This window comes from Triturus cristatus, chromosome 5_2 (assembly GCF_964204655.1).
Source record: "Triturus cristatus chromosome 5_2, aTriCri1.1, whole genome shotgun sequence".
NCBI classification, from domain to species: domain Eukaryota; kingdom Metazoa; phylum Chordata; class Amphibia; order Caudata; family Salamandridae; genus Triturus; species Triturus cristatus.
The window spans coordinates 928,085,961-928,098,800 of record NC_140588.1 but is presented as its reverse complement, the minus strand read 5'-3'; the positions used below and the strand labels follow the sequence as shown (position 1 = coordinate 928,098,800).

Genomic DNA, 12,840 nt, shown 5'->3' with positions numbered 1-12,840 from the left:
TTCAAGCAACAGGCAACCTGGCAAGTAGGCAAATTAGAACATGCCCCTACCTTGGCTTCACGGGAGGCTCCCTTCCAGAAGAGCCATTCCTAGGGTCCCCCAATCCATCATGCTCAGCTGTGTTATTCTCCTTTTTGGAGTGGGGTTCTGCCCAGGCACTCAGCACCTTTTGTAACTCCACCTTCTTGGTGGCCCTCTTGGCAGGAAGTCCCATCTCCTAGCAAAAGTCTCTGAGCTGGGCCACTGTATAGGTTTCCAGGTTGAGCAGCTCAAATTCCAGGGTTCCAGTTGTAGAACCAGCAGCCAGAGACATGATTTTAAATAAACATAAATGCCAATTTGGGAGAAAGTAAAATAAAATTTGAACTGGTCTTGGATGTGGATTGGTAGTGAACATCAAGTTACAGTATGGCAATGCACAAACACAACTCCTTATCTCATTGCTGATCACCAATCTTATAAACGGTGTTGTAGGTTGACTTGGGTGTGAACCTTAGTCAAACAGCAACCACAATTCTAGTCAGGCTAAGGGTCAGGTAAAAGCTAAATTAACCTTTGCTCACCCTCTGGTAGCTTGGCTCAGAGCAGTCAAGCTTAACTTAGAGACAGTGTGTAAAGTATTTGTCAAAGAATAAAGAGGGTACTCTACCTATATGTTTCAAAATGTACAATGTATCATCACATAGGTATACTGACACTTAAGCTAGACCTACAAGGCAGTAGTTTCAAAAAAACTTTCAGCACATAGTCAAAGAAAGATTAATTAGTGTTTTATTTTTCACTATAGTCAATTTAAAAAAGAAATAAATTCAATACATAGAATTATTGGTAATTTGAGAGAATAACATCAAATAACAAAACGCGATTGTGAATAGGTCCCAGTCACAATCAAACGCACACAGACTCTTATACCGGTATCATATCACACCATAAAAACAGACAGCAAACATCTGTACATAAAAATGCAACTAATCAAAAAGAGGTCCAAAGGAAGCCACAGCAATCAATATATAGACAAAGATATATGAACATTCAATGCTGTGCTAAAAAGTACATGTTCGAATTTAAGGGAAAAAGGGCTTGGGTGGACCCCGTAGAAGCGCCGACGCGCGTTTCGGTGAACGCACCGAAATGTTGGTGCCACCTTCCTCAGGGCGAACAAGGAAATAGCTTTAGAATTTTTGCTGGGACCTAGCAAAAATGAAATAACAGATCAACAAATAATACAAATATAATTCAATAACATCATGTATCTTGATAAGAGACTGGACATGCAGAGGTCATTGGTCATAAGTGTCAAACATCATAATTTAATAACAATAATTCCCAATAGAAAAATTTATTAAAGGAACGTAAACACTGGCGAATCCTATACCGCCACCATAAGTGATCCTAAATAATGAGATAGTGAAGACTCAGGGGAAGTAGAATAGAAACCTATGTACATAGTGGATATCAAGTTTCTTGTGTCCATGGCTACCTAAAGCAGGGGTAAGGGTAAGGAAAAAAGGGGGAAGGGAGGGAAAAAAGGGGTTTATTAGAGAAAGAAGGGGGAGAGAGGAGAGATGGGAAAAGAAAGAGGAAAGGAGAAAAGGGAAAGAGGAAAAAGAAAAAAGAAATGAAAAAGGGGGAAAGAGGAGAATACAGGTCACCTCAAGGGAGCTTTGGGGCAGACGATGGGGACGTTTCCGCTCACCTGTAAAAACTCTAGGCGTGGCAGATATGTCAAAGTGAGGACACAGGCGGGGCCGCTCTGGTCTCAAAAGAACGGAGGTCAAGGCGTTTACTTAGGTAGAATCTGCTGGATAAACATATATGCAGGTTTTAAAGTAAAAGCTCGAGCTAAAAAATGCAGCCATCTATAGGAGCGCTGTAGGGCTAGGTATATAAGTAAACAATATAGACACAAAGGATAGAAAGAAACAACAGACAAACAGGTAGTTGAATCAGTGGCGTAGCTAGGGCTTCTGGCGCCCGGGGCTATCCCTCAGATTGCCGCCCATGGCACGTAGCGGGGGTGGGGGGGATGTGCTGGGGAAAAAGGCCGCTAGCACATGAAAGAGGTCCGAGAGACACGTGGCCTCAATCATGCAAGTTACAGGCACATACATGGCACGGTCCAAGGCTACACAGTTGAATACACCGGCAGTTTAAAGGAGAACACATAGATTGCACATGCTGCAAGAAAGTCCATAACTTCAAGGCATTCCATTTTAGGAAGGAATAATTGTACCCAAAAACAAAACCTGCTTTGCCGATTTTTTCCAAAACTTCCCTACTTGGAGCATCTGTCCCTGGGCCGGTGACAATGGCGACTGTTTCCATTAGGCGTCAGAGCCTAGAGAGGCGAGCCATCTTGTACCAGGAAAGTCAGGCCTGACTGGCAGGCATTAAATTACCAAACAAGCACACATGAGGCCACAAGCCTGCTACTGAAAAGCAACAAATCAGGAAGATGTCTGGAGATTAATAAATAGGTCTTTCACCGCAATACTCGCACTACCTAAATCTACGGGTCCAGAACAGCTCTGCCCAGTATTGTGCGCATTCTTACTCGCACAAGAAACACATCATCCTATAATACGATAGGAGAGACAACTGGAGTTAAAACTGTAGATGAGAAGAGAACAAAGAAAAAGCAATTAGAGGAGTGAAGGGGTAATAAGGGGACGAGAGGGTGTCTAGAAAACAACAAATGTGAGAAAATAAAAAGGTGGAAGCAAGAGGAAAATAGGAATGTGATAGAATGCAACTTCTAGTTGCACTTGAGAGGTATAAAAATGCTTATAATATAAAATAACACAACTCATACACAGAGAACAAGGAGTGTAGGAGGCTGTGCTGAGACTAAAGGTCATGCTTGGGCGGAAATGCAATGGTCCATTCTGCTGAATTCTTGTACTTTTCACATCAAGTCAGAACGTTTACAGAAAGTTCTGGGGAGTATACGATCTGTTTCCCCTGTGTGCTAAAAGTATCCACAATGTAGAGCTGTAGACTTGTAGGGTATTTCATCAAGCTTCTAGGCGCATCCTTTCCCAGAGCCTGCTGTGATGTTTGAACATATTCTCCCAGACAGGTTCGGCAGATGCATAGGCCAGACCCAGCAGATGAAATGGGGATACAGAGGGTCGCATTAAATCAAAAGGGACTGATAGAGACGTAGAATGCATGGCACTTGCAGAGACAGGGTTCATAGCATTGAGACAGACTGAGGCATAGTAATGGGACAGACAGGGGAAGCTTTGTACTGAAACAGACGGTGAGACACAGTAGGGACACTATCAGGGAGACATTATATTGAAACAAAAGATTCATAGTACTGAGAACAACAGGGAGACATTATACTGAAACTGGTCAGTCATGCTACTGAGAAAAACAGAGAGACCGTACTGAGACAGGGCAGTCATAGTACCAAGAACAACAAAGAGCCAAAATACTGAAACTTGGGAGTTATAGTACTGAGAAAAAAAAGGGAGACAGAGTACAGTGACACAGATGAGTGGGAAAAATAACACTGAGACCAACAGGGAGATATAGTAAAGAGAGACTGGGAAGCGGGGAGACATAGCACTAAAACCAACAGGAAGGTGTAATAAACAGACCAACAGGGAGACAGAACACAGAAACAGGCGAGTCATGGTACGGAGACCAACATGTTGTAAATAGTGCAGATAGGCAGGTGGGAAGTCAGAGACTTTGCACTGATACCAACAGACTGAAGCCCAATGGAGACAACAGTGTATCTTTGCTCTATCGCGCCAAAAAACAGAGTCCAGCGGATTATTGATATATAGAAGTTCATTTCCTACAAGGCCTAGTGACTTAGAGAAATCCCACACTGCTTTTGTGCTCCGACATTCTTGGCATGCTTATTTCACACAATAGGTTACTTGTGCTGTGTACAGTTTAGAAACACTTGTCTGGAGTACTGTCTCAGTTTCACTTGTGCTTTGCAAAGTTTGGAATCACTGCCTTCTGCACTGTTTCTACTCTAGAGGTCCCATGTGTGTGCGATTCTGGAATCATTGTCTTCAGTATTGTCTTTGTTCTAAGGTCACTGAAGCTGTGTGCAGTTTGGAATCATTGTCTTCAGTATTGTCTTTGTTCTAAGGTCACTGAAGCTGTGTGCAGTTTGGAATCATTGTCTTCAGTTTTGTCTTTGTTCTAAGGTCACTGAAGCTGTGTGCAGTTTGGAATCATTGTCTTCGGTGCTGTTTCTGTTCTGGGATCACTTGTGCTGTGTGCAGTTTGTCTTCAGTACTGTCTCTTATTTTGTTTATAGTTTGGAATCATTGCTGGTCAGTCTTGGAGGCCATACTTGTTTCTATGTGCAGTATTATATCCCTTTGAGGTAGGGCTTTTGTTGTAAACCTCTCCCCACTCTGACCTATTTGCTCCAGACTGACCACCGCTCCCTCCCACCCCTTGCAGCCCAATTGGATCATTCAGGTGCAGAAATGGCCATCACTATGTCCAGAATCCTGGTCAGATTGTACTTTTCTAGATAGAGCTCATGTGCGTTGCACCACATGCGCCTATTTCAGATATATTAAATAAGGGGTGCCACGTCACATGAGTGCAGATTTACATCTAGTGACCCCAGAGGGCTGTGACATCTATTATTCTTTCAGAAGACAGCGCCCTGGAGAGCACGAGGTGAAAAGGTTCCCTTCTTGCTTCTTTTGATCTCTCTCAGTTAGACAGACATCTGTGCCATCATGCAATCAACATAATCATTTGATTTGAATATGAAGAAAAAACATGCGGGGGAAATAGAGCATCACCCCTTACCTCTCCTGTAGGTTCCACAGTGGTGGCAGGGCCGAGGGCCCCTACCGAAGCGGTTCTGCAAATTTCCCTTTAACACGCACGCTCTCTCTGTCACCTAATTCAATTCTCACGGTGTTCCGAGGAAGCTATTTTCTTTGCAGATTCCAAAGGACAGGTGGACCGGCTCCAGACCATGCACAGTTCATGCCAGGAGGTTGCCCCAACCGCAGGTCCTATGCTAATCTGAGCCGTATCGGGCACTTCAATTAGTCATATAGTTGCTTGCTCCCCGGCAGTGGAAAAATCTCTCTTTTACACATCTAACTACAAAAAAATGCAATTTAGTTAGAATAGCTCCCATTCATGCTTATGCAGAACCTTTATTTTGTATCATGCTACTTTCATTTGTTTTAAAAACTACCTTCCTTACTTCCTCATTTTACTCCTGCTGACATATTTGTCATCTTTTTTACCAGTTGTCTTTTCTTCTAGTGCCATACCAATACTGATGTCTGAAATGGGTATGATATTTTTAGATTGTAGAGTTAGTGTTCTGTCTTCCCCATTCGCGCAGTTTTCTATACAAATAAATCGTGTTGTTGGCACAACCGCAAGGGATACCCTTTAACTAGGAAAGATATAAAAACCTCATAGAACAGCTCTGTACAGTTTATAATTTTTTTCTTTGTGAGCCCCAGTGCCAAGAGCATTCATTTTAAAAGCACTTCCTCGGAAAGCTAAGCCAGGTGTGACGAAGTAGGTGCTGGTGGACACTACAGTATTCATCAACAGTGCTAAAAGAATGTAATGTACAGACTATGACGTGGCTTACTTACAAGAGTATCATGGCCCAGGACAAAGCGGATGGGTTACTGTTTACTACAGACGGTGAGAAAAATAAAAGTGGTTAGTCAAGATAGCACACAAACGTGCTGTTATATAGTTATGCACTCGAAGTGTTCGCAAAGGAATATTGATAATAGGAGAGACTTTATGTTTAGCATCAGCAGCTGAAGGCACCTCAACACAATGTAATTGCATTCACACTTTTAAGACTCGTATCTACCTTAATTAAGTCTTTCAGGGACTGCAAGCTCATATTTCCCACAAGAAATAGCCTGACCCATGTTAAGAGAGATGCTGCCTGCGAGATCCGACCCCATTCGGCATTGTTTGCAAGATAATGCTGAGTAATGCAGCAGAACCGAGACATAACGTTGTCAAAGAGAGTTGTCTTTAATTTCACAGTGTTGTTTAGTGCAAATACCTGCCAGATTTGGTGCCCTCGCGGCTGAACGAATATGCAGCTAACCAGCACTCCCTGAGACTCTCTCCACTGAGTCAATCACGTGGTGGTGGCGTGCGTCACAGGAGCACAGCGCGGGGGATGGCAAAAAATGACGGCCAGGGCGTCATTGGTAGCGCTTTCGCACGCTACAAGATTGACGGCCCTGGGACCCACTAACACAGTACGGCGCGCACTGGACCACCACCACTATGCTAGGTGGTGCGTGCGTCAGTGCGTGGCATGTACTGCAGGATTTGTAAACAGGTGCGCTTTCACAGCTCAATTACATAATGGCACGCAACGTGCGCACTGTGCCGCCGCCCCCAAATTAGTGCCGCCTGGGGCGGACCGCCCCCCCCTAGCTACGCGACTGAGTTGAATGGCTAATTTTGAATCGTTAGCTGCCGGAGACAGCAGTGAGAACTAAATGGCCCATGGCATGATGAATTGCTTCGAAAGAAAACAAGCGCAAAAAGGACAACAATCCAAGGCGAGCAGGCGCCGAAACGTAGCGAATAAGGGGGAAGCGCAATTCCCTCCAAGAAATTAGGACTTAAAGCATAAATGCAGTCAGATATGATAACGGAAAAAACTAGATAGAAATTAAACCTGTAAAGGAAGTTGAGGGCTTGATGTCAGTGCCAGACCTTTCGATCGTGGGATTCCAGCAGCGTGATAATTAGATTTAGATCCCAGGTGAGACTAGAAAGCCAAAACATGTAGTATTAAAAATAGATGGAAAGGCTAAAAATAAGCTTAAACATCAATATAATAAAGGCGAGTTCAGATAAGGTCAGAAAAAAACATGTTGAATAGGTGTACAAAGGGCCCGTACCTGGGAGAGCAGAGATTTATATATTGATAGAGAAAAATAGCAACGGCAACATCAGGTTATCTACGGAGGTTTTCGGCGTGGCAATGATGTGCGTGCCTAAAGGGAATAAATCATGGCCAATTACTGAGGATACAGAGAAAAGGTCGACTAAAGGCTATCGAGATGAAATACAGTGTCTAATTAATGTACCTGGTAACGTGCAAATCACGTGAAAGGGCACACCGTCAATAGGAGGGACTCCGGGAGAGATAAAGTCCTCAAACAAGAGAATGGAAGTAAACGATCGGTCCGGGGAACGCCCCGAGTGCTTCAAAGGCCGTTTAAATAGGCCAATGTGCGATGGCATCAAGAAAAAAAGGGGAGGGAGGGCGTGTCTAAATTTAAAGGGCCGGGAGGCAGCACAAGTCTGTAGCTTGGGAGGGAAAAAAAGGTCTCACGGTCGCATAGGCAGGAATCTGGAAACATACTATCCAATAAAGAATAAGTGCAAGGGTGAAAACTAATCTAAAGTAAAGGCTACAGAATAAAAGGTAAGACTCATATTGACATCCATACAATGGTATAGAGCCAAAAACAGAGCCTATTCTAATGCGGAAAAGGCGGGAAAAAGGCGTGATAGGAGGTATAACTTCAAGGGGGTGGCAATATGCAGTAAAATTTATATCGCTAGAATAGGAACCAGAGGGTCAAATCAAGTGGATAGATAACAATTCCTAAACAGCGGTTGCCGGAAAGTTGCAATTGTAAAATGGGAGAAAAGTAAACAAAAGCAACAAAGTGACCACATTTAAATGTATGGCGTAAGCGAGATCTACATTGCTCAGGACAAAACAAAAGAATGTGGAAGGGGGTCTAATGACTTGTGAGAACACAGGACCGCAGAAAATGCTTGAACTTAAAGAATGGCGTTTTCCCACGGAAGGGATTCATTTAGTCCCTTGTCCTTAGATTTAAGGACAAAAATCCAGTATACTTCTCGCTTCTTACGAACATTGTTGCTGTCAGTTCCTCTTTGTTGGCGAATCTTTTCTAAGATCGTCCAGCGAAGGTCAGTTTCAGAGTGTCCCGTTGCAGTCCAATGATCTACTAAAGGGGCTCCATGTTTAGTTCGTCTGATGTTGGACTTATGCTCACCTATTCGTATCCTTACTTCTCTGGCCGTCTCGCCTACATAGGTGAGCAAACATGGGCATTGGATGGCATAAATGCAGTTGGATGTCCTGCAGTTGGTCATGTCTTTCATATTGATATTGTAGTCATTGATGCAAATATTATTGCCGACTATGGCATTGGGACAGGCGTGGCACTTGCCACATCTGTGATTGCCATTAAATGGGGACAGTTCCCTCGATAGATTTTTGTATCCAGCCTTTTGATTCGGGTTGTTTAGCTCTAACTATCCAATTTCTCAAATTTTTGTTCCTACGGAATGCAAAAAGAGGTTTGGGGATGTGAGTTGTTTCTGGCTCTAGATTTAACAAATGCCATTGTGAGTTCAAAATCTGTCTGATTTTATTATTTATCACAGAATGTTTTGTGACGCAGACTAGTTTGTCCGGCTGGTTTAGGTTGAAACATGGAGTCGCGATTATAGAATCGGGCTCTCTTAAGAGCGTTCCTTACCATTCTACGAGGGTATCCTCTTTGAATGAATTTTTCTTTCATGGTTTCAGCATGAAGAAGGTAGTCATTGATGGTAGTGCAATTTCTGCGCAAACGGAGGAATTGGCTAAATGGTATTCCATCCTTTTGACTCCTCGGGTGGAAACTATCGAAGTGGAGGAGTGTGTTCCTGGCTGTAGGCTTGGTATAGAGGGAAAAACAAAGTTTTGGATTCCCGATGTTCGACCCAAACGTCATGGAATTCTAATTTGGTGGTACTCGTATGCGCAGTAAATCTAAGGTTGACATCAGCTGAGTTGATCCATTCGATGTATTCATCAAGAGACAATTGGTCACCGGCCCAAATGAAAAAAATATCATCTATGTACCGTGACCAGTGGCGTACATTTTCGAAAAAAGGGGGCTATTTCATTGTAGATGTTACATTGCTCGAAATGCCCCATATACAAACAGGCGACGCTGGGGGCACAGGCTGCCCCCATGCTGACTCCCTGAACCTGTTGATAATAGCTGCCATCGTATTCAAAGAAGTTTTCTTCTAGGACTATTTCAAGACACCGTGTTAGGAATCTGCCATTGTGTAAAGTTTGATCTTTTTCGATGATGTTGGTCACAACACTGCAAGCTTCTGTTTGGGGAATGTTGGAATATAAAGATTCAACATCTAGGGTAACTAGAATTTCCTGTTGAGGGTTGTATTGCAGTCCTTCTAACCTTGAGATAAAGTGACCCGTGTCCTTCACATAAGAGTGTAAGGATTCCACCATAGGTTGTAAGAATTTGTCGATATATTTCGATAGTGGTTCCGTGGCGGAGCCTATTGTGGAGACAATAGGTCTCAAAGGGGGGTTTGCCTGATCTTTGTGTGTTTTGGGAATCCCGGGGATGATTGGAATGCGGGTATGTGTGGGAGTAAGGAATTGTGCTACTTGAATACAAAATTCCTCTCTGTCGACTGCTTGTTCAACCTCATACAAGATCCTGCGTTTAACCCTAGGTTCTGGATTTGAAGTGATTTTTAGATAATGTCTAGGGGATCCAAGGAGATCCAACATTTTTTCTTTGTATTTGTGCCACACTTCAAACAGTAAAACATGGAAAACACCACACAAAAAGTCACCACACCAGGTTAGAAAAATAGAACCTAATTTAATAACTAAACCAAGAGCAATATGACAATAATCCAATAAGTAGAACTTGAGAAATGAAATTCTAAAGAATAAACTATAAAATAGTGTTTAGGCGCAATAAGCGCCTACTTAGGATATCTGGTTGCATGGGAAAGGGACAAAGTCAAAAGTTCAGGCTGGCCGCAATGGAGCACGGGCCCGATACCAGGACCAAGTGAGAGTCGCTAAACACATGTACCTCAATCCTGGTTGCGTCAACCTCAAAGATGCCGGGTGCAGCCAAAGCGATGCATCGTGTTGATCCCACAACAGAGGGGATGCTTTGTTTTCTCCTTGCAGCAGTGGTTATGCATCAGTTCAGAGATGCAACTGTTCCAAAGCCGATGTGCCAGTTCTGTTTCCACAACTGCGGTGATGCGTCCATCCTGCTCCCACAGCAGAAGACGTGTCGTTTCTGAAGGCAATGCACCGGTCCGAAGGTGATGCTCCAGTTCTGTTCCAACTACAGTGGCGATGCAGCGATTCTGCTCCCACACCAGCGGAAGTATTGCTTCCACTGGAGCAAACACCTTAGGACCACTTCCAAGAGTCCAGGAATGGGGTGGCACTATTTGGTAGGGAAGACTCACAGATGACAAAGTACAGGTGCAGAAAGCAGGGTGATTGGAAGTCTTTCATGTCCCTGAGACTTCAGATCAGGAGGCCAGCCAGCTAGCACTTGGAGTCACTCTGGGTTCAAGTGATGAAGGCACAGTTCTTCTCACCCAGGCAAGAGGGAGCAGCATGCAGCAGGGCAACACAGCAATGCAGGAGCCCAGCAAACAGCAGTTCAGCAGAGTGACAGTCCTTTCAGCAGCACAGCAGTTATTCTTCTTGATAGTGTGGTCATAGGTCCAGAAGTGTACCGAAGTCATAGTGCCAAAGGTCAAGTACTTATACCCAGTTGAGCCTTTGAAATGGAGGCTACATCAAAGACAGGGATTTGAAGTGCATTTAGGTTGTCTCTTCCTGCCCTGATTCCAGACCCACTTCAGGAGGGTATGCAGCCCTTCGTGTGGGGGACAGGACACAGACTATTCAGGTGTGAGTGAGGCTGAATCCAGCTCCTCCCTAAGATCCTCCAAGGATGGCCCATCAAGTCACACCTAAGCTCTCATTGTGTGTGGCTGCCTAGAGGGAATACAAAAAGCCTAACTGTCACCCACCCTAGACTGATCAGAGACAGGCAGCAGGCGCCAAATGGCTAAAGTAAGAAAATGCTAACTTTCTAAAAGTGGCATTTTCAGAATTTCAATTTAAAATCCGACTTCACTACAAGTTGTGATTTAAAATTGTGATTTCAGGGACACCAGACTAAGAGGTCATATCTATTCTCATTTGGAATTTATGCTTATAAAATGTAATAAGGTAATCCCAATGTTATCCTTGCAATATTGAAAAACAACTTTGGGAGTTTTTCACTACCAAAACATGAAAACGCAAACATACTTGTCCTGACTTTTAAATACTTTGCACCCTGCCTTCTGGGTTGTATAGGGCCTACCTTAGGGGTGACTTATACGTAAAAAAAAAATGCTTGGGCCTGGCAAAAGGGTTGCTTTTCCAGGTCGACATGGCTGTGTAAACTGCACACACAGGCTCTGCAATAGCAGGCCTGAGACATGATTAAAGGGCTACTTAAGTGGGTGACACAATCAGTGCTGCAGGCCTAATTGTAGCATCGAATTTACAGGCCCGAGTACAAGGGGCACCGCTTTACTATGGACTTATAAGTAAATTAAATATACCTTTTGGGGATTAACCAATATTATAATGTTTAGAGGAGAGAGCACATGCACTTCAACACTGGTTAACAGTGATAGAGCACAAAGTCCGAATACCAGCAAAAATGAGATCAGAATAATGGTGGGAGGCAGGCAAAAAGTTGGGGAGAAGACCACCCTAACCCGTTCAGGTATAACAGGGTGAACTTGTGTTTTTGTCCTTGTCTAGCACTACCAGATATCCACAGTTGGCGATTTGTGCTTTTTGGTGCTATTTTCACTTAAATCTTTAAAGTTGCGTGTTTACAGTTCCATTGATTGGAATTTTATGTTTTGGGCTTATTTTATTGATTAAAATTTACTCTATGCTTCTAATTTGGCATGGGATTGTTCTTGTGTTGTGTTTTCAAGTTCTTACTGTTTTAAGTGTTGGCCAAATACTTTACACATTGCTTCTAAGTTAAGCCTAACTGCTCTGTGCCAAGCTACCAGAGAGGTGAGCACAGGTTAATTTACGGTTTGCTTGTGACTTCACCCTGACAAGGATTGTGGTTCCTCCTTGAGCAGGGTTTCACCCTCCTCAACCGGCAACCCAATTTCTTAGAGAGGATATGTTCCTTTGATTTTTTTCTCACTCCCTCAACTTGCTGATCCTGACTCCTCATTCCTGAATAATTCCACTTTCAGATTCTGGAGTCCTGATTTTCCTCAATCCTCTGAAGTCTTCATAAAGCTAGTAGGGTTATTACACCCTTGGCTTTTACCTCATGAGAAGGTCAAAGCTTTTTGAGGGCACTTGCTTACCATATTGAGGAAATATGAATTTTTATGGTCAATTGTGTCCCCTATCTAGACCCCAACGGCTCCATGTATATGCTACAAGTACATGTATGTTCCCTCCACTTCAAGTTATGAAGACGCAAATACAATTGTGTCCAACGTTAATATGTACTCTTTCATATCTGCCATGAATGGGCCAGATATTCCATTCCTAAGTATGATTGGCCACCGACTTTATATGGTACACTTTTCACGTTTTACAGTTCAGGCGAGTAGGCCCTGAATTCTGCCATCGAGCCTTTTCCTGCTTCTGCCTCTGAATGCTCCAGCCTGGACCTGCATCTGTATCCATGAACTTTGTCCTACTCCCTGCGCGGCTAACGGTGCCTGACGCGGCCTGTTGCCTGCCAAAAACTGTATTCAGCCTTCAAGTTATCTGCTCCGTTCCTCATCCAATGCATTCCTGTCTAGTAATTTAGGTAAACATCCCTCTAGCTGCAGAGCAAAGGGCCCGGCCTCACTGTCTTTATGCAAGTAATTCATGACTCTCGTTACCATGGTAGGCCCATGCCCCCTCGCATCTCATGTAGACACTTAGACGCTTGTACACGCACTAACAGTCAGTATAGAATAGGATTTGTCCACGAA

General features: G+C 43.6%; 1 long non-coding RNA gene across 6 annotated transcripts; it reads right to left on the bottom strand.

The window, feature by feature from the left end:
• Positions 1 to 754: 754 nt before the first annotated feature.
• On the bottom strand, positions 755 to 7,204 carry LOC146829445 (uncharacterized). 6 transcript variants are annotated; one of them, XR_014961977.1, is made up of 7 exons: positions 7,086 to 7,204; positions 6,897 to 6,992; positions 6,671 to 6,763; positions 5,610 to 5,652; positions 4,795 to 5,097; positions 1,697 to 1,801; positions 755 to 1,191 (listed from the first exon to the last, which is right to left on the bottom strand). It is a non-coding gene; the product is annotated as an uncharacterized LOC146829445 (long non-coding RNA). The 6 variants fall into 6 exon arrangements; XR_014961978.1 differs by having other exon boundaries at positions 1,697 to 1,798; XR_014961982.1 differs by lacking the exon at positions 4,795 to 5,097 and having other exon boundaries at positions 1,697 to 1,798.
• Between the last annotated feature and the right edge of the window lie 5,636 nt (positions 7,205 to 12,840).